The sequence below is a fragment of the Manacus vitellinus genome, unplaced genomic scaffold (assembly GCF_001715985.3).
Source record: "Manacus vitellinus isolate BGI_N305 unplaced genomic scaffold, ASM171598v3 scaffold_1_pilon, whole genome shotgun sequence".
Taxonomy (NCBI): Eukaryota; Metazoa; Chordata; class Aves; order Passeriformes; family Pipridae; genus Manacus; species Manacus vitellinus.
This window is the reverse complement of record NW_021939396.1, coordinates 12,713,896-12,739,836: the sequence shown is the minus strand read 5'-3', so window position 1 is coordinate 12,739,836 and position 25,941 is coordinate 12,713,896. Positions and strand designations below refer to the sequence as shown.

Genomic DNA, 25,941 nt, shown 5'->3' with positions numbered 1-25,941 from the left:
GACATAATAGAGCTTTTGTCCTTTTCTTGACAGAGAAGGTCGAAAACCAAAAACAGGAGGGGGAAGAAGATGGAAGGAATTTCAGCCTCCTCAGGAGATGCATTCCAGCTGGTGTGGACCGTACTACATCCTCCCTGGATTCTACAGTGCATTCCTTTGTTTCCTCTGACCAGACATTTTCTTTTGTTTAGTCCATCAGTGCCCTCCAAAGTATGTTGTACCTCCTTGGCAATGTGGAATGCATTGTACAGTCCTTGTCTCCCAGCAATGAAGTTTCCCTAGATTTAGCATTTTTATCACATGCTGCTCCTTACTCACTGTGTTAAAAGAACTATTAATTATTATTATTAATTTCTCTTATTCAGCACTGGGAAGTGAGTTAAATTAAGCTTTGGTGGAAGCCAAACTAACTGTCGACTTCATGCATATTTATTCTTCATCACCATGCACACAGCAGGGTGGCACCCTGAGAGAACAGCAAAGATTCCAGCGCTTCACCCAGCAGGGACCAGGGCTTTTAAAGAGATTTCCCAGTCAGTGATTATTGTCCACAAGGGAATGCTGTTGACTTAAAGATTTTGCATCTACCATACTGTGCCTCAGTTAGCACTGTGGGTTTGCTGTATTTCATGCAATGTGAGTTTTAAACACTGGACATTTGACTTCTCTGAGTGTATGTGTGTTTGCAAGATACACTTCTTCCCTGAATCTGTCTTTATTCACCTCTCTAAAAATGTATAAATTTCCATCTCAGCTTTATTCTAACCTGTCTGCTCACAGTGTTTGGGGGATTTTGCTTGTGAGGCTTACCCTCAACTTTCTAGCTTTTGCACTTTTTTTTTTTTTAATGGAGATCTCCATACACTTCCATATTTCTAGAGATACAAGGATTTTTCTAGCCTGCTCTCAGAGTAGGCAATACAGCTTTGTACTGTGAGACAAGTTTGCACATTACCGTGCTCCTTTTCAATCAGGATGCAAAATATCACTAGGACAAATATTACAGAAGGAGCCTAGAGTCAGTGGTGATGGGCCATGAACCAGGCTTGTTTTAGTGAACAAGAATTTAAAGGCTCCTCCCAAGCTATAGTAAGCAGCTGGTTTTTTTTAGCAGGAGTAAAGCAGAACTTTCTTGATAAAGCTATGTACTGCAGGTGATAATGCTCTCTTGATCTTTCCTGAAATTTTTCAGTAAATCTTCCTGCAGCTGTGAGTTCAACTCGAGGAGAGAGAAGAATGGTCCTTTGGCTAGGTCTGCTCTTGGATGGCTTAGGACTAGAGAGTCTTGAAAAGTGGAAAATGAAAAGAGAGGAAATGAACATTCACCCTTTTAAAAAGGATTAACGCAGAAGAGATGATTATGCTTTTTCCTCTGTAAAAAATTGATTGCAAACAAGAATGAATAATAATGAACAATAATAATAATTTCAAAGTGCCCTTTGAGTTAAAGAATTTAGTGCTGCTGCTTTAAATTGTTGATGCTGACTGCACAAGGAAAGTTAAAAGTGTTCTAATTTGTTGTGAGAACTTCTCTCTAAAATGTAAAAGCCTTTATCAGACAAAGCCTTTCCCTTCTCTGCTTCTGCCATTTTTTTTTCATATTGCTATAAAAAGACCAGCAGTAAATGCCAATGAAAATGAAGGAAATGTGGAAATACACAGAAACTTCTGCTCTGCTTTTTTTTCCCCCCTTTGAGTTCTTTTAAATAATTTTGATCTGCATCCAGAGCAGTTTATGGAGGCAGAAAACAGTGCATGTGGAACAGCAGGCAAGAATGTGGAGTGAATACTAATGCACTCAAACACCCTCCCCCAAGCTCTCTAAGCCTGAAAAATCCTTCTGCAGCATAACTAGCAGTTCCTGTAGAGCTTCCTTATATCCTCATGGAGGAAAGTCCTTTAGCATTTAATAGAAAATTATTATTTTTTCATACACTTTCTGAGCTGTTAGAACTTAATACAAAATTATATCCTTGCCATATAGTAGCTTAGAAAAAAACCCTCTGCAGACTATCATGAATAAATTTCAAAATGTTTTTAAGAGAGATTTTTCAGGATAATAATACTTTTTTATAGGACCTACCTGAATACCTCTTGTTAAATAAAATGTGATGTCTTCACAACAGTAGAATCTTGAACTGTAAAATAGATTTTACAGATAAATTTACCAGGACAAATTTTGACTCTTTAGTGCAAGAGGAGAAAAAGGACACCTGTAAAAAACAGAAGAAAATGGAAAAAATAAAAAATTGACCCTTTTTCCTGAAAAATAAAAAACAGTTCTGGGAGCCTAAACACTGAAATTATTTAAGCTTTGTTGGCACAAAATGCCACAAAAGGCCTTTTTTATCTTCTACTTTCAGAGGCCTAATTACAATCTGACATATAACTCAGAGATGCCAGCTGAAGTCAGTGAGGGGCACAGGACAGAGTCTGGGGCTAGTTTGGTATCAGGACTTTTTTTTTTTTCACTAAACCATTAATTTTGTGAAAGGGACCATGTGATGTCTGGTCTGCAATAGCAGAAGACTGCAATCAGTGACATTCTCTTTTCTGCTTCCTCCACCTCACATTTCTCATAAATTAGGGGTTCATCTTTCCTCCTTTCTGTCTATAAAATGACTTTACATGTTCCGAGTGGAAATACCCAGAGGGACAGATGTAAAATTTCAGCAGAAGTGTGCATTTGATGCCTCTCTTCCAGAGCGTCTCTTCCAAGCAAATCTGAGGACAAATCAGTTGCTGTTCCAGCTCACGTGCACAGTTTGAAGTTGCAAAGAGATGAAAACCATCACAATTCCATAAAGATAGCAAATTTACTATCTCTAAACCTCACATGGGTTGTTTGCAAAAATTTACTTCCCCTGGGCCACTTCTCTACAAAAGGACAGAGTGGCCCAGTGTAAGGCTCTTGAAAGATCTGACTTCAGTTCTCTGCTGGGGCATCACCTTACCCATGCGCTCCCAGCAAAGCATCTACACTGGTCTCCAAGTTATTTTGGCTCTGCAAGAAGAGATGGGATCTGACAATCTTGCAAAATGGAGCCTGTAATTTATTTTTTGCCATGTGTTTTTTATTCTGTTTGGGTAAAACCCCATAAAGTGGTATTGCTAACAGATTAATACCTTAAACTGGATGCAGTTGGATTCTGCAGTAAGAAGAGCTATATGAATACCTTAGGTAGGTAACCAAGAAGTGGTGTTGACAGGCCTTGGCATTTAGCATGCGGACTGTGACAATGGAAAGATTTATTCAAAACTACTGCATCAATTAGAGTCTGTATTTTATTTCACTGCAATATGCTTCTTGGTGTTTTGATTTCTAGCTTATTTAGCAAAGTAAGCTCCCTGTTGAATACATCAGCTGACTATTAAAATGAGTGAAAATCCATGGCCTTCCACAATAGCACTGCACAGAAAAAAGCAAATTATATTGAGACATAGATGAGAAGGGTGAAGGAGATTCATTAGCCACTCTGGCAACTGCAAAAGCCAGCCAGTGATGGTTCTCTCTCCATTTCCCTTCTCCTTGCCACCCAGTTGTAGGAGCTGACTCAACATGATGGGGAGAAAGCAGAACCCAGATCAAGGATCTCTTTAATGGAATCTCATTGCCCCACAGTGAAGACCTGTTTTTTTCCCTCCCATTATCTCTGTCTGTCTTCATGTGGCCTCATTACCTTTCCTTCATTTCACCCCTCCCCCCTCAACCCTACTTCTTCTTCTATCAAAAAAGGAGGAGGCACAAAGCTATGATGTTTCCTGCTGCTACTACCGTATGCACTTTCCTCGCATGTTGTGACATTTCTTTTGGGGCCTGTCTTGACTGTTTGCATTTCATACTTCCATGTTTTATATTACTCACAAAGTGGCTGTGACCTCTTGAATGTTTTCTGAATAAATAAAATTTAGATATGGTAAAGCATAGGCAGTGGCACCACACCAATGAAAAGCAGAGTGACAGGCACTATTTTAGACATCAAATCAAAACTCAGGTGTGTGAGGGCTCCTCCCTCACCCTTTCTCTGCTCAAGCAAATGTCCCACCAGTGGCACTTGGAATTGCTGCATCTGTCTTCAGCTGGACTCTGGGGAGACAGAAAACAACAGAATAGTTAAGGGCTATAAATCTTGCTCAGCAGCTGAGGGCTAGTTGAGCATGAGCCAACCAAAACACAACTGGTATGCAAATACAACCATAAGTCAATCACCTTATCCCCATAACTAGCAGACAGTCCAGGACTTGTTGAGCTCTACTGCATGGTAGGGTTCCATGCCAGGATCTCCCCTTGAGTGGGGAGACACCTGTCATGGCTACTCCTCAAGGCTAAGAGTATTCTTATCACATCAGATATTCAGTAGGTGAATTGGGAATAGGAGTACTGAAACTTGGAAGTCTTAGCAAAGCGATAAAAAGAATGACCCTTTAGATATAAACTGTTGATAAAGTCTGGGCCTGAGCCTGAATACAGCTGCAGCTAAAACTCCTCTCTGAGAAGGAGTTTAGAATGCAAGGGGGTCCTTTCTGAACCTCATGACTTGACGACAGGGTCTCCTGACATCCCTCTATGCAGTACATACCTTGCCAATGAATCTTGTTAAGCCACTCTCACATCTGCCATTGAACTTTGTTATCTCACTGTCCTATATCAATAAAACGTATTGTTGCTTTTCTCTTGCGAGTGAAGTGCATGACTCCAACCACAACGAGGTGAGGCTCAAACCATATAAGGGTCCCCCCCATACTCCAGCTAGAGTTGTTACGCCAAGGCCTCGTTCCTGAGATGTGCGAGTACATGTCCAACTGCAAGCGTGTCAGTAGCCCACTACTTGGAATAGGATTACTCACACTATGAAGTACCTTCCTGAACTGGAGCTTCAGTATTGAGTTGAATAGCAGAGAAAAAAGCTTTTGAGACCCATTGAAAAAGTGCTAATTCAAACCCCATGTAAAATGTAGGCTAGTCTGAACAGCTACATTATTTCTCTAAAAAAATAGACAGTCATCTTGGCAAAGCTCACTTGTTATTGAATTCATTTTTATATGGCAAGTTATGGGAAATTTAATAATACCTCACATTAATTTTTTTTATGGAAGCTATGTGAAAATATTTCAAGTTATTAAATGCTAACACCCTTTAGTAGTCTTCAAAACTTAACTAGAAAATCAACATTTTTCTTTATTTTGGTCCTATTTAAAAATCACACTTAGACACAGCTTCTTTCCCTCTGAAAAAATGGGTAACCTTTTCAAGTAATGCATATCAATGAAAGAAAATGCAAGTAGATATAGATCAAATAACATTTTTGTTTCATTTACTGCCAACCCTTGTGGACGTCCTTTGCTTTCTCACATATTGCATGATTGCCTGGGGCAATCTTCATGAATCATTTACATTTGCCTACCATTGCATTTGGCCCAATGACTTTTCCGTGTAACCACAGTTTGTGGTACCTCCTAAGGGTATTCACAGTGAAAACTTTGTGCATCATTTTAGGGGTGTTGTAATGACTGAAATACAGTGAGTAAGAGACATACAGGAATTTCTCTCACAGCAGGAGATGAAGTAAACAAATAAGAAAATACAATTTCATCATAAACCCGCTGGGGTTGGAGTTGGGTCATCATGTCAAGCAGTATAAAAAGAATAGCTCGGTCTCCATGTTCATTAAATTCTACTCTCTGCTGAAATTGCAGGCAAGAATGCTAATTAGCCATTGCCACTCTATATTGGACTGGCACTGGGAGATGTCTAAATATTCATCTCACTAAAAAATAAGTAGCTTCTTGTCACCTAACTTATTTTTGAAGAAAACATTTAGAAGTAAACAATTCTGCTTCCCTTTTTCAAAACCTCACTCTCCATCTTAAGCTATTCTAATTTTGCAAAAAATGCACAGTTAATTCTTTTAAAAACCCCAATCACTTATTGCTACAATATTGTATTGATGTTGCTCAAAGGATCACATCACAGCCGTAACATTTTGCACTGAAACTGTTGGCTAGATTAATTGTATTGGCCACATTAATGGATTCCAGAGTTGAGGAGATCATTTTGCTTAGCAAACCTGACTGCCTGTGCAGTACAGATGATGCAAATGCTCTGAGCTGACTTAGAGACAATCACAGGATCATAGTTTGTGTTGGAAAGGACCTTTAAAGGTCATCTAGTCTTACCCCTGCTTGGGGAAATCACAGAATCTTGGAATAGTTAGGGTTGGAAGGGACCTCTGCAGATCACCTAGTCCAATTCTGCCAAGGCAGGGTTAACTAGAGCAGGTGACACAGCAACTCATCCAGGTGGATTCTGAATGTCTCCAGAGAGGGAGACTCCATGACCTGCCTGGGCAGCCTGTTTCAGTGCTCTGCCACCCTCAAGGTTAAGAAGTTCTCCCTTGCGTTGAGGTGGAAATTCTTGTGTTTTAGTTTATGACCACTGCTCCTCATCCATTTTGATTGTAAGATCCCTCACTGAAACATTAAGGTTTCACTGAATAATTACAGACAGCATTAAAATATGTGGGGCTTACCCTGTCTTTGTACACAAAGCATTAGCTTCTCTTTTATGCCATGCAGTTCACAAAATATTACTCTGTTACCTCAGTATTGAACCCAGCAGCTTTTATCCACTTTTTCCAAAGGGACACTGAGTCTGAATTCAAAGACACAAAGAAGTGGAAAATACACCAGTATTCTTGGTATTTTGTTCCAATGGTTAACCGCCACCAAAATAATTTCCTGACTGCTTATTTTTGGTATCTTCTGATTTAAATTATGTAGACAATTCTTCCTGATGTCATTTTGAACAACTGAAGCCCCAGTCCAACACCTGTTTAAATCAAGGGAAACATTCATATTGATTACAAAGAATATTGAACCAAGCTCTGAATTATATATAACACTTCTCTGTGGTTTATGAGATGAATGTTAAAGAAAGTATCTCTTTATTTTCCACCAGAAAGAGAATATGAATGATAGAGAGAATGCTGCCCTCTCATGGTTTTATGGATGAATATGATCTCATAATATACTAAAAATACAAAAAGAATATTTTTAGGCTGCTATATGCTGATCTCTTCTCTTTATGTATTCCACTGAAAGCCATACTTGTAACAGGTACCACTCCTGCCACAATAAATGTGATTAAAACACTGAAAACATAGCCCATTAATGTCAGACATGGAAGTAATGAAGCATGAGGGGAAAGCGTGATGCAAGATGCAAGTTCAGTGTCTCCGTTTTCCAACCAGCTTTGTAAGCTCATCCATTCTCCAGATGAACTGTTCTACACAACATACTTCCCCCGCTGGAGAAGTCCTGAGTGCCACTGAGCAGGAGGTACAGAAAGAACTTTTCTAGTTTAAGTGCAAGTCAGTTCCAAATTCCTGGAACATTTTTCTCCTCCAAATGAGTAATCTCCTGACCATGCATAAAGGAAATAGGTACAAACTGACTGAGAGCAAATCAAGCTTCCTACACATCCTTGGTAGCTGTTGAGCAGTATGGAACATATCCAGCATTCCTAGCATATCCAGTGCATGCAAGGCCCAGGGCAGCTACTGAACTAACCCCAAGATCAGAGCTGCTGTTGATCCTCTGTGCCCTCCATGCACATTCTCTGCCAGTTGATAATGACCTTTTTCTGTCTTCATGATCAGTTGAAATTTCACAATGAAAAACATAGCATTAAACAAGAAGACCCCATGTGATGATCTCCCTAGAAAAGTACTCCTACAGGCTACTCAGAGCAGCTTTGTATTTTTTTTGTAAGAACTGGATATAATACCGCATAACCTCAGACCAAGAGCTCAGTCATGTCTCACATTCTGTGGAGTCCTTCATGTGCAAAACCATGAAAGAAACCACATGAAGATATGTAGACCATTGAAATCTTCAAGTAAACATTACCCACATTTATCTATCACTTGCTTACTAGGAATAACCAAATTACATTTTGACTAACTGCTAAACTATGTTACATTGGAAAAAAATTGCATAAAATAATTAGTCATATTTAAACAAACTGTAGGCCAGAACAGACCATTAGGTCATGTAGCCTTGTGTCCTGCATAACACAAATTTCACCTGATTACTGCCAGTAAGTTATATTCCGTTACAATAAAATCCTCCAAGACAGTGTGAAAATTTTAAAAAAGATAATTTCTCTCCTTTGGCAGATTGTGAAGGTTAAATCTCTGTCATTCATAAGTGTTTGCATGTTTTCCCTTCACTTCTTACTGAAAGACATCTGTCTTTCAGTCATCATTTTGTAGCCTTATTGACATCTTAATTTTACAGATGGATCACCCAAACAGTTGTTACTCAAAGGATTTTTTTTAATGGAGACTTTCTAAAAAAAACATAATGGTTTTGTCTCCACAATGCTATTTTTTAATAGTTTTGGGTGTAGTCATGACAGTATAATGTTAAATAAGCTTCTATTCCCATATAGGATGGTAAACTCCTGAAGTTATTGCACTGAAAGGGGAACTTCACACTTAACACACTGGAAATTATATGGCTTACCCATTTTCTCAAAATTGGACTGGGATATTTTGGTTTGGCCATACTAAAGCTAAAAAATTACTTGGATACCAAATGTGACTATTCAATACATTTCAAATTACTTTATTTTGGGTCAGGTTATAACACTGTAATAGGGTGAATGGCAGCAGAGTAATTCTGGTTTCCAGTTGGTCTCTGGGATGAAAACCTCTCATGTCTATCACAGTCAACCAGATACATCCCTCTGTGCACATACTGGATTTTACTTCTCTTGAGTGTCCTGGAGAAAGTGGAAGTCCAGGCCTGCCTCTGTCTCTGGCTGGTGCCAATGTTGCATGTCATGCTAAGCAATTTTAAAATGTCAGAATAAAGGTAGAATAAAAATATGCTGTATACATTTTTTTACTCCTCTATTTCTCTGTAAGAGTTTTCTGGTCTTCAAGAGCTCACACAGAGAATCATATCCAAAAGATCACTTGAACATGTCCCTCTGTCCCTTCCCAAGGCAATTGCATCAGAAACCAAACCAAACCAAACCAAACCAAACCAACCAACCAAACAAAAACCAAACCAAACCAAAACAAAACAACCAAAACCAAACCAAACCAAACCAAACAAAAAATCCCCCCAAAAAACCAAACCAAACAAAACCCCCCCCAAAAAACAAAAACAAACAAAAAAACCAAAAACAAAACCAAAAAAAAACCAAAATAAAACAAAAACAAAACCCAGGACAAGAAAAGTTTATGACAATTAATATTGTTGTATAGACCAAAAGAGGGTAAATATCTGCTTGGTACATGTCTACACAAGAAGATTCAGACAGGCTAAGCTAGCATACCTCTTTAATTCCTCTCAAAAGACTCAAGTGGATTAAGTGTCTGGGAAATTTACCAGATGAGGCCCACTTTAGGGACTATCACAAACCTCAAATTTCCATTCCACTGAGATCTGATGGTGGCAAACAGAAAGAGATGCACTTGTAGAAAATTCACAGATCCAAAGGGAAATCCACAGATCTGTACCCTCTCTGATCCGTATGCTGGTGTAAGAGGCTTATGACTTATTCAGATACACATCTTGCTTACAAGGCTATCCTGTTACCCATGTACTCTGGGCTGAAATGGTAAATGTTTCCCTAATAGAAGGTTACACTGAAATACTATCAGTTTGCATTTCTTATACTACTTTGAAAATGCATATAAGCAAGTTAAATAATGTTCGTCAAAAACTACCCTGGCATTTTGATTCACTCAGTCTGCTGGTAAATCTTCTTTCTTCCTGTCCACAGCTATGCTAAATAAAGTATGGTACATTTTACATATTTGGGATTGGAAAGCATTCAATTCTTTACATCATGCATCTTCAGAACCTTAACCAGAAACACACCTTGCCAAATACGTATATTTATGCCAGTGTCTAAACCTAACATTACAGAAAACAGCTTCAGAAGAACGTGCAATCCTAGAAAACGATGTGTAAGCTCTGTAGCCTGAAGCTTTGGAGAAGTGGTTTATGGACAGTATTGCAGACTCCAACTTCCAGCGTGATGTGTAGCCAGGCATGACTGTTAATACCATAACTCAAGCTGATAAGGAGAATAAATGATGTTGCTCCAGAATGTATTTTCAGTCAGTATTGTCATGGGCCAATAAAGTTTTGGGTCTGTTGCTCTAGAGGACACAGAGCTATCCCTGATGGGTACATGTCATAGAGCCATCCACTACTGTGTATGAACAAAAGCTCTGAGATAAAAGGAATGAAGAATGGCATTTAATAGTAGTCATCTTTGGGTCCACTGAGCCCCAGTTTTCCCTCACTCTTGAGCATGGCCAAGTGCCAGAGAGAACCACAGAATTACAGAATCATTTAGGGTGGAAAAGACCTCCAAGATCATCAAGTCCAACCTTTGACTGATCACCACCTTGTCAACTAAACCATAGCACTAAGTGCCACATCCACTCATTTCTTGAACGTCTCCAGGGATGGTGAGTTCACAACACCCCCAGGCAGTTCATTCCAATGCTTAACAACCCTTTCCACAAAGAAATTCTTTCTGATTCAGGTTCTCTTACTGTATTTCAGAATTGCTGTATCTCCCTGTGGAAATCTGTTTACTGTAATAGCTGTACAGCTAAAACAGCTCCAGAGCTACAAAACAGAGACTTACCTTTTGCTTTATACTTGCTTTGTATTAGCTGTGCCTTGGGGTTGTTTATTTACCCATACTTCATCCTGCCTTATTAGTATGAATAAAGGAGCTGATGACTACAGAGATTACAAGGGTTTTATTTAGAATCCCCCAAGGGTCATTTTGAGCATTTTTATAGCTATTTATCTACCCTAAACCAGAAAGCAAATGGACAAATGAAAGAGGGAGGAATGAAGATTATGCAAAACAAAAACTGAAAGAACTGGGATGACTTAGTCTGAAGAAAGGGACAAGACTTTTAAAACAGCAGCAGCAAAATTAGCCATTGTATACCCACACTGAGCACAGAAGAGGAAGAAATCAAGTTAAAAAACAGCAAGAGAGCTGTAGGCTGAACCCTGGACAAATACTTTCAGCTTGGAAGACAATTAAATACTGGAAGAGGCTGTGTGAAGAAGCTATGTCTTCAGTGTCACTAGGGTTGTATAAGAAGAGGTTACAAAAACCTTTGTCAGCTACAGTTAATTCTATCTGGAGACAGCAGAAGGTCTCCAGTGGTTTCTCAGGGTCCTTTCTAGGGAACAGCTGCTGTCCTGAATAAATTCTTCAACTTCTTCTCCCCATCAACTGACACTGAAATCACAAGAGCTGCAATAGTTATGAAAGTCTCAGAAAAGAACCAGGTTTAGGGACAGGCTTTTGAAGTACACCTGGAGACTTTAGGCGTGTTATACTCAGTGCCACCACATCGGGAGAGAGGGTTAGCAGAGGCGGAGGGATGAAGCTGTGTGGTTAGGGGACATTTGCTATTGGGTGTTTACACCAGTAGACAGGAAACCAAATTAACAAACTCTTGGTAGAGTTACCAGGTAAGAGTTTTTTATTTTTCTTTTGTATAGTTATATTGCTGTTTTCTACCACTAAGCCTCTGTGCCTTTTCCTCTGAATGCAGTTCCAGCAGTCTCCTATAAATTCTTGGACTTGGTGGCAAAGATGTGTTGTGTATTGGGGGCACATCAGGAGGACACACAGTCTGCAGGAAAGCTTGAGCTGGGGATGTTGGTTGCAAAGGAAGATCCGCCCAGGAGCTATTTAAACCCGTCCCTTGTTTTTGCCAGTAACACCAGGAAGAAGGCTTACAAACAGAAAATCCCTTTCTCCTAAAACTGACCGGAGGCCTTTTTAGGGAAACAGAGAAAAAAAATATATCTCCTAGTAGAGCTTCTTTTCCTGACTCCATGATGGTCCTTACCTACCAGTTCTAAGAATAAGTAAGTAGGAGCAGAACAGGTTTGAAATACTTGATTAGGTATGAGGGAAGTAGCAAAGTTCAGATTTTCAAGGAGCTTAAAATGCAGGGCTGAGTGTGGGATCTATTCAGTATAAGAAAGCGGGAGAAGTGTTCATGCTGACCAGGTGAGGAAGCACAGGGGAATACACTTGTGGGCTCTTATTGCCATAAAATTAATATGCTTAAATCCTAAGATCAGCTTTGCAATGGCAGGGGAGCATGTTCTAATGGACCCTTTGTTCAGGGGAGGCTGTGAGAGGCTGAGGGAAACCCAGATGCACATCTGGAACAACAATCTTTTGCTTGGCTACACCATTCCCTTCTTGGGAATCAGGAAGCACGCTCAAGGATGGCTGAGGCTCTTACATACATCACAGTACTTTTATCTAAGCAAGGCATGTCCTCTGCATGGGCATGTCCTATGGGCACTATCAGATACTAAGTTTCTCAGAAGTCATGTAGCATTAGTCATTCTTAGTACTCAGTGAATTTTTCTAGTGGGTCTTTTGATCCATTTTGGGCACTTTAAAGTAAGATTCAGCTTTTGTTCCAGTCTGACATCCCTTCCTACCATTTCTAGGATTTATCTCATGTGTGCTGCAGATATGCTCTAGGCTCTGCTCCAAATCATGTTTCAAGGGCCATTTGTTTTAGTAATTTCTGTGCTAGTCTGTACCTACCTTGTCCAGGCACTTGCTCTCGCAACACAAGTGACTCACTGTGCCTAGACACTGTCTTCTCCACCCCTTCTCTCCTGGGTGAACTCACTGGCCCCAAATCGTTTAATCTTCCCACTTTGCTGTATCATAGCAGCTGCCTCTTCCAATGAAACTAAAGCCACTGGCAACTAGACCTTCATTTGTGAGAGAAACACCAAGAACAGTCCATCTGTTTCTTGATCTTTTGAGGCTGTTTCTTCCAGTCAGAGGCAGAAGATAGAAGGAAATGTGTTCGTCAGTCACAGGAAATTCAGGGGGCAGACTTGAGCAGAGGGTAAATAACTCTGTGAGGAAAACAATAAAATATGAAATAATGAAATAAAATAAATTGAAATAAATAAGATGGTCATTGTCAGAATCTGAGTGGCATTTATGAATGCACAGGAAAATACTACCATCCATGCGGTCTCAATGTTTTGTAAGAGCAGTAAAGCTAACGTGGATTCAGTCCAACCTCTAAAATTCTGACACAGCATGTTATTGCTAATTCTTGAAGATTAAAGCAGCCTCTGGCTCTCCCTCAGTGGCCCAATATGTATTGTAGGCTGCCAGAAAATAAACAAGCTGTATTAATTGCCCTCTGTCTTGGTGTTTCTTCCAAGAATGGTTGGCACTATTTCTGTAGCCATTGCAAGTTCTTGCCAATGGCCACAACTACGAAGTGGATGGGTAATTGTGGCCCCTTTTTTCTGGTTTCCTACATTCACCACAGGTATATCACACCACAGTGAATTTGCTATTAAGGATGTTGAGACTGAATAGTATCAAATGTTTCTCTTCAGGCATTCATTATCTGCTAGAAAAGTATTGAACAAAGTATCCCAAGGTTAAACTTTCCCAGCAACTGGTGGGGATTTAAATTCATTACACAGTGGAATTCACACTGGAACTGCAACACTGTTTTCCTTTCATGGGCAAAGTTTTGATGGATGACAGGGCTTTCCAGTAAAGAAACTGAATGGACCTTCAATCATTTCAGTTGAAGACTCTCTTAATTGTGAATCAACTACTTAGAACTGCATTCCATGGAACTATGGAACTGAAGAGATAAATAAACACAAACATGCATTCCACTCTATTTTAAGAGGTTTGGGTTTTCCCTGTTTGTTTTTTTTTAGTCAGTGCAGATAGTATCTCAGATTCAAATTTTCAGCTTTCCCGGTGTTCTCCATGTTCTCTATAATACCTCCCTTACATGAAAACCCTAATGAGGTCTTAAATTCAGACTTTTTAATGATTCTTCTCTTTCCAATACTCAGGAAAAATAACACATTGCCAAAGTTCCTTCAATATTTGTACGTTAGAGGCAACATCTGGTGTGTGAGATCATTGCACACACCCAGGCTTTTAACTTTGAGACAATTCTTGTAACTTAAAATAAAGACAATATGTTTTGCAAATTATGTTGTTTCCAGGCCCAACACACTTTGGTTAGTACTTTATATATGTTTTCTCTGTTCTTTGGATAAAACAGTAAGAGGATGCATCAGGTGGTGTGGAATATTGACATAATTTTTCTGGTGACAGAAGAAGGGAAGTTTGTGAATGAGATCTGAGAAATGAGGTGAGTAAAAGGAAAGAACACAGATCAGAGTACTAAATCTGCATTGCATTTTATTTAAAATTTAAGGAAGAAAAAAGAAACTGCTGAGATATGTAAGCTACTAATCATTGCTGACTACAGCACGTGCAAACATATAAACCCACTGCTTTGCACTAGATTGAAGAAGTATTGCATTTCTCCAGTGTAATCGATAAGCTGAGTAAATAACTCTGTTCAGTATGCCCAAGAAGCTAGTGTTCAGTAGGTTGTGTGAGAACAAACAGCATTATGCTATTATATTCCACTTATGAGACAGCAGTATACTCTGGGAAATAGTGAATCAGGCCCTGTCCCTGGGAATTTCCGTCTGACAATATTTAATAGCTGCCTTAGAGGGTCAGTACGGGACAAGAGATCTGATCAGTTCATTTCCTGGTCCTTAGGTGCTGCCTTTGGCTGTGCTAGTTTCTTGTCATTACCACTGGAACTTGGATTTAAGCTGAGGGAATTTCTGGAATTTAGTGTTCATGAGTTACGCACACACTCTCTTTGCTTTTTGGTAGTATGTCTTTTTCCTGATTCATGGGTTGAGACCAGTCATCGAAGTAGAGACAAGGGAAAAAGGAGGGTGTCATTCCAGCCTGAGCAGGAGCTGCTCCCTCACACAAACACAGCAAACACATACACAGTGTCTAGCAGGAAAATTTTTGGTTTAAAAAGTAAAGTCTTTGAATGAAACACAAATCCCTTGCAGTAAAAGTGGGAAGAATTTTTTGTGTCCAGCACAGGAAATGCTTCATGCGTTTTTCCTTAGTGGAAGCAGTACAAAGAATAATTCATACTGAATTGAAGTTTTGTGGTGTCTCAACTTTGTTTAAAACTGTTTGGAGAGTCCAACTCTACACTGTCTGGTAAAAAAATCTATTTTTTCAATCATTTAGCTGACACAGTGTGGTCTCCTTTGAAGGATGCAGAGCAGCCAGAGCAGTCAAAGAGCAATTGCCTTTAATACAAGAACAGGTTTGAATCTTTCTTGAAAGATCTCCTCCCTTTTTCATTAAAATACAGAACATTCTTACTCACTTAGATGAACTCTGGTCCTCACAAGTCCTGTAAATAGTTTTCTGTTTTAGTAGCAATTAAAATCCTAAAATGCAATTAAATGATGAGAAAAACTGCATTTAATCCATACCTATGGCTGGATGAGCACCTCCAGTTGTTACTTCTGCTCACAAGAACTGTTACCTTGCCAGAGCTCAGTATTTAGAAGCCATTCTCCTGCCCAGGGCTGTTTGGGATTCATACAAAAGGAAACTGCAGCCATAAACTGCTTGATTCCTTGAGTGTGCTCACAACACAAGGGGAGTGCACTGACACCTGCAGCCACAGCCACCTTCATTTAAAAATGGTGGGAAGAGGCGACCTGCACAGTAACCCTGAGGTTATGGTACTTGCTCAAGTAGGAGAGCTGGCATATGGACCTTTTAGGGTGACAGAGCCCAAGGCCATGGGTCTTGCTTCACAGGAGAGAGCCTAACCATGAGGTTAGTGGCACTCTGAGTGAGTAGTACAGTATTCCTTCTTGTTGAGATCGGGACACCGTAATTTGAATTTGAGATCCATGAGTCCAGAGAGACAGCAATGAGGAGACCTATAGTTGTTACCTTAGCAGTGAGAGAGCTCTGCTTCTGAAGTAGGGATTAGCTTTAAACTATTCAGTATGAAAACATTCAAACTTTTTTTGTCTTTTGACCTTTTACCTCATGAAAGAGAGCAAATCTTCTGGGAGTGCTGCTTCTTTGTAACAGAGACCGAAATGTGCACTGAGTGGAAATGAAGAGCCATTACAAAGCTTTAAATGAAACATAGTTAGGCTCATAAAATCACTCTTTACCCCCAAACAGTTTCCTTTCCATCTCCTCCCCACAAAAAGACTTACATTTCCCTTTACTTTTGTTGGGGGTACTTATAAAAGTCTTAGTGATGGCTGCAGACCACCTACATGATTTTCCTGCACTGGGTAATTTCAAACAAGATACAGAACTAAGTCACCATGAAATGTTTAAGAATATAAATATATAAAATTCATGGATGCATTGTTCACTTACCATATAACATAGCCAAGCATTCTTTCCTGTTATTGCCATCTTATTACTGGGAAAATGCCCAGTCCTGTTTATTCTTACAACTCAGCAGGTTCTTTTAAGCCAAAACAGTGTTTCAATGAGAGATGAGCTTACAACTTCACTTTCAAGTTCTTATTAAATGATTTCATGTGACCTTGGCAACAAGATATCTGTTAAATAATTTCATATGACTATGATGATCAACGCAGAACCAAGATTTGCAGACAGGGAGTTTGTAAAAATTTCTGGACCTAAGGTTGAAACAAAGAAGCTCATTCTTCCAGGGGAAAAAAAAAAAAGGGATACTACTTTGCCATCCCTCTGGTTTTGCAATAAACTTTTCCATTTCCACTGTGTTGTTTGTATCTTCTGCACTGGTAAGGAGTTAAATTCAACAGACAACAACAACAACATCCTGAACATTTCAAGAAATATTTCATTTTGGTTTAAGTCTACTGCAGTAGATAGTATTAAAGTTGAATGGATGAAAACGAGCACAATACGCTGAAGAATCAACTCCTTTGAAAGTAGTGAAGAAACAGAAATTGCCATTAGAAGCACTTTAGCCGCAGGCTGGCAGAAGCATTACAGAGACACACAGAATAAATGGAGAGCTCATTAGAGACTGACTGCAGTGAGCCAAGCAGATAGGTTAGTTGGGTATTTCCACCTCCAGCTCCGGAACTTTAGTCATTCAGGTTACCAGGAGAGTGACTTTTCTGAAGTTGTGTCTATTTTGCTAAAGAATCAGCAAGCCAAGCTAAATTAGCAGATCTTAAGTCCACAAATAAATTCCCATTACATTGGCTCAACTAATGAACCACTTGATACAAACTGCCTTCCCAAAAAAGTGATACCACATCTGCTGTACAGATTTGACCAGAACAACTGTGACTACTTCATTTGACTTTGCATCAGTAGTTTCTCACTGTGTTTATGCTCACAGACATGCACATATTGCGATTTCCAACAAGAAAGCAGGGACAGAGAAGTTCTTTCTAATCCTAGGGATGTTTCCAAGAGGGGAATAGTGAGGAACTGTTCTGCACTACCTTGACAAAATTTGGCTTGGGAAATAGCTTACAGGTTTGGGTGATCTATAAGTAAAAAAATTTCCTTCTGGCATCGAGTTTATTTACTTTACTGGTCATTCAGGAAAGGTAATAGGTTAGAATCACTGATTTATTCCTCAGTTAGCTCCTCCTAACAGAAGCTACTGTTTCTCAGCTTACATATAAAGTAAGCTTTCATGGTACAACTGCTGCAGCTTGTTTCAGTTTTACACTGGTAAGTTTCTCACGGCTCAGTGAGGGACTGCAGGGTGTCCAGCAATAGCTCTCCTTCAGCAGTGAGAATAAGAGAAGCCTTGGCACTGAAACATCCATCAAAACAGAATTCAGTGATGACAACATAAAGGGATCCATTATCTGTTTTCCTGTATATATTACAGACCTTGGACCTCTCTGGTTTTCAAGATCAGAGAGACTAAAATATGCGGCAGGATATGAGGTCGTAAGTACTACTCAGATTCTCCATGTAGCACTGACGTAGGGCTGAGACAGTACCGAATTTTACATTGGCTTCCTGGGCAGGTGTGCTTTTCACCCTGGTGGATGGACATAACATTTGCTTAACTCCTGACAATTGTGGAATGCATTGCTAACCTCACCACAGCCTGCCACAAATGCAAACGGCAACCTACGGCAGCATGACAAACCCATCCCCATGTCTAGCTTAGAGCTGCCTTCTCCTTCCAGCCACACGTGGCCTGGCAATCATTCAGTCCCTTACTGTCCCTCACCTGCTTTTTGTGAAAACAATGTCATTTCCATTACTGGCATCCAAAACCCGACGTTATAAATATAAAAATCAGACGGCTATTCCCTCTTTCTTTATGGGATTTTCCAAGATTGTCTTGGATATATTTAGTATTCATGTGTAATGAGTCAGAGTGTCCACCTGTGGTCTCCATAAACCGATTTTGTAAATAGCATTGACTGATGTGACTCAAAAAAAAAAAAAAGGCCAGTTTCTGTTTTCCAGTTTTAGTCTGAATTCAAACACTGTTTGCAGTTCCAAGAACTCTGTGGGTTTCATGCTCTGGGTCAGTGGGTGGGGAATACTGGAAAAGGCACACTCCATCCTGTCCCCTTGTTCCGGTGGGCTGTAGGTCTGCAGAAAGATGACTTTATTTTATAGCACAGCAAACAACTTTTTCATTTAGAAACTGTTTAATATGCAACCTGTAGATGAGGCCCTGGCATACATACTTTCCTCTGTCCCTTCTTCATTTGGAGGTTGCTTTTGAAAAATATTGAATTTTTATCAAGCACAAATGAATGCAGAAAATGAGCTGAGGTCTGTTTCTTATAGGTATTCAAAAGCACAGAAGGACGTAAGTCAAACTAACTTTCAGTAACACTTTGAAGAATACAGGAGAACAACTTACTTTAGTGTTCTGTTACCTAAGTTCAATTTAGCCTCCTGCTAGTGGAGGTGGCCATACTGTGAAGTGACACCTAAACTACTTAGTTTGGACAGGAGTCACTTGTGTGTGGTGTAAAGCCTTTTGGAGCTGCAGTAGAATCACAGAATCGCTAAGGTTGGAAATGACCTCTAAGATCATCGACCCCAACCACTAATCCAGCACCACTGTGTTCACTGCTAAACCACGCGCCCAAGTGCCACACCAACACATCTTGTGAACACTTCCAGGGATGGTAATTTCACCATTTCCTTGGGCAGCCTATTCAAATGCCTGACCACCCTTTCAGCAAAGAAATTTTTCCTAATATCCAATCTAACTCCCCCACTGGTACAACTTGAGGACATTTCCTCTTTCCTGTCACTTATTACTTGGGAGAAGAGAACAAACTCTACCTCACTACAACCTCCTCTCAGGAAGTTGTAGAGCAATAATGTCCTCTTGAGCCTCCTTTTCTCTGGACTAAACAACCCCAGCTCTCCCAGCTGCTCCTCATAAGACTTGTGCTCCAGACCCTACAACAGCTCCATTGCCCTTCTCTGGACATGTCACCCTTCTTTGGACAGCACTTGTCCTCAGTCTCTGAATAGCTGAAATGGGGTCTGAAATGCTGCTGTGTGAATTGAGAGGTAACCTCCAGACTCTTCTAGAGCAAGAGGGAAGTTTTGGACAGGCATTTAAAGACTAAGAGCAAAGAAGAGGAGGCAGCTTGAATCCTGTTAATAACTGAAGAGTTGTGTTAGCTGAAGCTTAGATTAATCTCTCTGGTAGATCAATATCTCAAGTTAAAAGCACCATCATGTATAATGTAGAGATATATAGATTTGGGTTTAAAGTCAACTCTAAAAGAATAACTGAAATCAGCTCTGTAATGAGGGCAAGCCACACCTCCAAAAAAGATATAACTGAAACTCAGGTTTCATTTTAAAATTTGGCATTTCTTAATACATTCTTAAGGCTTTTCTCAAGTTCTTGCCTTTAGATCTACTTTCATCTGCTTCCTTTGTAATCTTTGCACAAAATCAGCAACTAGATAGCTGTTCAGTAGTTGACAAAGGACACTAAAACCGGTTCAGATTAAGGTATTAAAAGGACACGTATAAGTACATAGGTACATGCATAAGAAGGCTGTTAATATTCAAAAATAACCAAGGAAATAAAGCAAGAGGATATACTTGCTGAGTGTTTAAATAGGCTATTGTCTTTAGTGGAAATTCTGGAGAAAGCCAAGGGCAGGCAGGCCGGTGCCTTACTTAACAACTGAGTAAAATAATTGCTGATTATGGCAATATCAGCTGGGTTTCTTTTAGTTTTTACATTAAATGCCTTGTGTTTGGGGCTTAGAAATAGACCTCTAGCTCAGCAGCATGTGTATTAAAGGTCCATTAAAACTCATAGAGATTCTGAACCTGCTCTGAGTTGCAACCTTAATAACACTGCTTCATTTTCCTTCACCACAATTTTATGAAATTTACAGTTAGCATATTTTCATTTTTAAAGTCAAGAAATGTAGTACCCTGAAGGATTTTTACACTAATTCTTCAAAAACACTTGGATCTGGAACTTAAAGCAAACTTCAAGGTTTGCAAAAACACTTGGATTGGAATGTATAATACAATAAAACGCAATATCTGCATGACTCTTTGCCAACTGAAACAACCAAGCACCACACAGATTGACTAGAACATGATTCTGCCAGGTGCCAACATGTCTTGTGAGTCACTGTGTATTCTCAGTTCTTTGAAATCAACAGAACCAAGTGAAAACACAGTATTTACTGAGATCCGGTTTCTAACAGATAAGTAAAAGAGTATTTTCTGCTATATGTTTTCAATAGAAGAAAAATGCAAAGCATCCACTTGCAGACATCAAAATTACTAAATGACCAAGGGACCAGCATTTCTTATATCATAATGAATGCAAAGCAAGTAGCTGAGCTAGCAGATAACATAAGGCATGTTAATTTGGAATTATAGCTGCATTTGGTATCAAGGCAATGGCTGAAGTTCTATCAGCATTTCCATTATAAGCCACCATAAAAATCTACTGAAACCAGATATTTGGTGTGTGGTTTCTGAGCCTCAGAGTCATTCTAATATTTGCATTTGATTAAGTAGTTTCCACTGAAAAGAAATAAAATCAGTTATTATGGCATTCTAGATAACGATTCAACTGAATTTCAGGAGAATTAAGTTTATTTGTGCTTCTATTACCTAGTTTGGTCCTCAACATTATTTGCAATGCTTATTATTGTATAACTGTAAGAAAGAACTTCCTTATTTTAAAAATAACCTTCAAGAGTAGAGTAATTGCTCATTCTTTATGAGTATGTGCTAAGTGTTCCTGATGTAGATACATGTGGCTGACAATTAATGTGGCTGAAATAAAATATAACTGACTCGAGCTCAGTATGTCTGCTGTGTGGGAATGGAGCCTTCTCCCTATGTACTTTGTGCTTTTTTGTGCTTGTGATGCTATGTCAAGACTGTTTTTATTTACTGGCATAGCACAAATTTCAGTCTTCCCCAGGTTAGCAGTAGTCTTACTTGTATATGAATCCCAGTAGGCTGGGCACTTTCCAAACAGGAAAGGCAGCTCAGCTTTTGTTTCAATGGTGTCATAAGCTAAAAAGGTATGACAGAAACAGCAACTCAGCAATCAGTGAAATCTACCCAGATCCTCTTGGGCATAAAACAAAGCCAGTCACCCCTGGAAACACAACAGAATTATAACAGTGCCAGCAGCATGACACAGATCAAAGGGAAGGAAGTATAGAAAAAAGAACCATAGGCAATTAAAGCAACCAGAACTTTAAAGTAATTACCCAATCTCTAACATAGCCAAAAGCCAGAATAGATGCTGCTATTCTTGGGACAAGTGTTATCCAATATTTTACAGCCTGCAGTGGTCAGTACTTGGAACGTCACTGATGGAATTCACCTGCAGGAGAGCACCCCAGCAAGGCCTGAGTGACTCAGGGTGAAGAATGTCGTCTTCTGAATCACAATGCCACTTCCTGTGGCACTTTGTTTTATGTCCAGGGTTCCCCTGTCTGTCTGATACTATGTAGACTTATCTAAGGTCTTGGATCAAGTTTCTGCAATACAGTCAGCATTGCTGGTTGAAGGTTTCAATGAATTTTCTCTAGTCCTTATAAAGGTAAGAATGGTAGGCCTAATTTTAAAATATGCCCTTGTTTTTGTTAGTGTTGCCAAGCCTTCTGGTTCCATGGTCATTTAAAGAGCAGTCAGAGTTTCCGTTACAAACTCCTCTTTCAGGGATTTATTGTTGCAATAAAAACACATCCTCACAGCACATATACACTCTGCACAAATTCTCTGGCGAAGGAAGCTGAGTTCAAGTGTCAAAAATTGCTATATTAGATCAGGATACAAGTAAAAGGACTAAGAACTTGATCCTGAAATGAATGCAAAATGCTTGGTTTTAAGCACCTGAGGAATTCCATTAAGCTCCAGAGCTTTGTTTACACTGTTAAGAAGCAAGCACAGGGACCAGAGTAATTAATAGTTGTTAAAAACAATTAATCAGCTAAATAAATACATAAACAGACACCATAAATATGCCTTGCATTCATGCAAGGAAAAGCAACATCTGCCCATAGATGAAACGACAAAGATCAAAACCCTAATACAGAAAGTAGTGACATCTCAGATGTATAATGAATTTCAGGTGTGGGTTTTTTACCTCATCTCTTGTTCAATTTAACTATAAGAAAATCATGATATTAAAAGAGGTTTGTCTCCTACCTTCTGAAGGAGACAGTTTTGATAATGCAGTGAGTCCTATGCCTCTTCCTTCTACTTGCTCATATCTATCTTACATCAATACAATAGGAAAAATTAATATATATTATTGTTATTGAAGAAAGATTAATGTGTGACATAGAGTAGCTGAATAACGTTTCTGTAGAAAACCAATCCTTCTGCTGAGCCCAGAACTCTAATCCAGCATTTTCAGCAACAGAAACTGTTCCTTCTCTCATTAACACACTGACAAAATGGTATCTTTATTGTCAAAAGTGTTTCCCTACACAAACCTAACAGAACCACATTGGCATCATCCCGTGGTAGGCATGATCTTGCAGGTACAGGTAGACTTAAAATAAAGCCTGAAAGTGTTGTTTTCTGATACAGAGAGCTACTTAATAGCACAAATATTACTGTATATATTGTATGTTAAAGGCAAAGCTGAAGCTTACTTAATAGGATAATTGCAATCCTAATGATGTATCTCATGGATATAATAAAATATTGATTTTGCCTACTGTAGAAACAAAAATCATGTAAGACATACAACCAAAATTTAGGCATAACAGCTGTGCAAAATTACTTCAAGATGAAACTAAGAGATGGAATACAGAACAGATAGCGAAATAATTATTTCTGAATTTTAACATCATAACTGCAGACCTTGCAAAAAGTAGGGATCAAGAGAAATTGATGGAAAAGTCAAGGGAAGCCAACGAAGAATGGAAGATCTGTAGACATTTTGAACATATTTGTAGAGTTTATGCCTCTTAATTAAATTCTGTACTGCAGTTATCACAAACCCACATCAAATATTCAGAGAAGCTGCCATACCCAGATTTAGTGAGTTGTAGACCAAAAGTATATGCCTGTGGAAGTGAAAGATAAAGGTTTTTGACAATTAAGTGTACCAACATTTTATCTCCTCTGCAGTTGAATTGAGCTGAAGTACTGATAAACAATGGCAATCACATGGAAAACAAAAATCCCACAGCATTCATTAAAGCACATTTTGACAATTATTTTCTTTATTTTCTTTCTTTTTTTTTTCTTTTGGTGCAATCCATTTTGTCTGTAGAAATATCAGAATAAGGACACCCCAAGCATTTTAAAATACTGCATACATTTTAATTACCTACTCGTGTGGTTTTAATATTTACTTCCTAATTGAAATGAGGTGAAGTGACTGCAGAGAGACCTGCTCCTTTCAGCCCTCCTCATAACACTGGATCTATCAGCTCTTGTGTTTCAATCTCATTCCATGAATTATTTTTAAAGTGCTTATTTTTAACGTAAGATCACTAGATAGTGTGGCAAAACTGTCATGCTGAAACTTACCTTTCTTTTTCTTTTTTTTTTATCCCCAAGAGAGATGATCCACTTCTTTATATACTGGAATGACAGCTTTCCAGGAGAAGTACAGAGTATTCTCCAACTCAGCTCCTGACCAAACTGCTCAAAAAGTTCAACTGTAGCAGGTTTTAATCAAACTTATTGAGACCTTACTGAAACAATCATTTTCATATGTTTGGCCTGCAAGGTCTGAATTATCACAAAGGTTTAGTCACAGTAGTTACTGACAAATAATTTTAATTAAACTTATGAAAGAAAACAAGACGCTATAAATAACAGAGGTGGCCCTATGGGTGTAAATTTGTTGGGTCAAGGTATGAAGAAGCTGGACGGGCCCAAAGACTGTGGGGCTCTGTTTTAGCTATATCAGGATTGACTCATGTTTTTTAACTCATATTTTTGGACTCATATTTTTTGCTTAACCTATAAGCTTCAGAGGCTAAAGAGTGTTAAGTTGATCTCAATGTGCTCGTTTCCCCACAGTCTCCTAGATAACTGGACAGTCTACAAGACGTATTCAGGGAAGTAAAAGTCACCTGAGAAATTTTTATAGGATCTCTCCAAGATAGAAAGAGATGTCTTAATAACTAAGCAATTTTTAATTTTTTTTTTCTCCCAGTTAAGGGAAAATTGAAAGGAAGAGCAAAACATAATAAAGTTGACAAGAAAGGGTTGTTATGGCAGAACACACGAACCCATATTTGACAGTCTGTGAAGCCAGCCAACTGTGATACTTGACTGGCAATTAAAAGATTCTATTTCCCTCAGTTTGATAGAATGAAGGTGTCACAGGCTGCCCACCTGCAGTTCCTAAGGGGATTTCACTTCAGAGCCAGCTTCACTTTAAATGCTGGCTTAGTAAAAGTCACAGAGAAATGTTAGGCATGTGGTAGCTGTTACATGCACTGGAAGCAGCGCTACCTCTCTTGCCATGTTATATGTTTCTCCAAGTAAGGGAACTGCCTACTTTTATCTTATACCACACATACCTGCTGAAGGGACTAAAGACACAATTTGGAAGAGTTGCTTTGAAGGATAAGGGAAGAATCCGGGTAAAGTCACATGTGTGTGTTCTGCACCCAGTCCCAGGAGTAGTTGTATTCCCGAAATAACACAGGAGTGCACTCATTTTGCTGAAACAACAAATAAACTAGCTGAGGATAACCTGGTGAACAAAGAAAAAAAGAGAGCCAACACCCAAAAACCAAAAACAAAACCAACCAACCGAACAAAAAACTCTTTTAGTAATTTTTCCCATGGAGGTACTAAGCTGTTTCTTTAATATTCAAAATACATCAAAATGGTGCTTAGGCACATTTAGTCTGAAAATACCGTCAAGTGCATTCTGCTTCAGACAAGGAAATATTTTACAGTAAAATCTTTTCAGAACTCAAGTCAGTTTTAACCAGTACTTTATAGTTACAAACAACTGGAACTCATATGCCTTTGGGCACTTGTGTCAAAAACCTTTTACTGAGAAGGGGTCAACACACTCAGATCCAGCACTGCTGATGCAGAAAACTTTGTCATATTTAGTAAGCATGTTACAATGAACAAGAGTCATCTGGGAAGGACTCTGTCTTAACAATTCAACTACATTTTGTGGAAGGGTTCTGTCTTAACAGTTCAGCTGCATCTGTTCACCTCCACTGGCACCACAATGTGCAAAATGTCAGAAAAATATTCTTTGTGAAAAACAAAAATTAGTTAGGGCTGAAAATTGTAACATATTGTTACTATTAAATTAATCTTAGGGGTAGACATCCACATGAAGAAAAAGTAATAAGAGAGACAATTTGTAATAAACACCTACTTGGTTACTAAACAAAACACTAAATGTCTGGGCCTGCTTGTGTTAGGCAGCAGGTCAGTGACAAATGACACCATGGAGATGTTTAAGAGACATTTGGATCTGGCACTGGGTGACATGGGTTAGAGGCCTAGGGGTTACAGTGGTAGTGCTGGGTCAACAGTTGAACATGAAGATTTTAAAAGTCTCT

The 25,941-nt window shown here is 39.1% G+C and overlaps 1 long non-coding RNA gene across 1 annotated transcript; it reads right to left on the bottom strand.

The window, feature by feature from the left end:
* Positions 1 to 6,755: 6,755 nt before the first annotated feature.
* LOC108640530 lies at positions 6,756 to 24,105 on the bottom strand. Its single transcript, XR_001921240.2, has 3 exons — positions 23,927 to 24,105; positions 12,629 to 12,951; positions 6,756 to 6,829 (listed from the first exon to the last, which is right to left on the bottom strand). It is a non-coding gene; the product is annotated as an uncharacterized LOC108640530 (long non-coding RNA).
* Between the last annotated feature and the right edge of the window lie 1,836 nt (positions 24,106 to 25,941).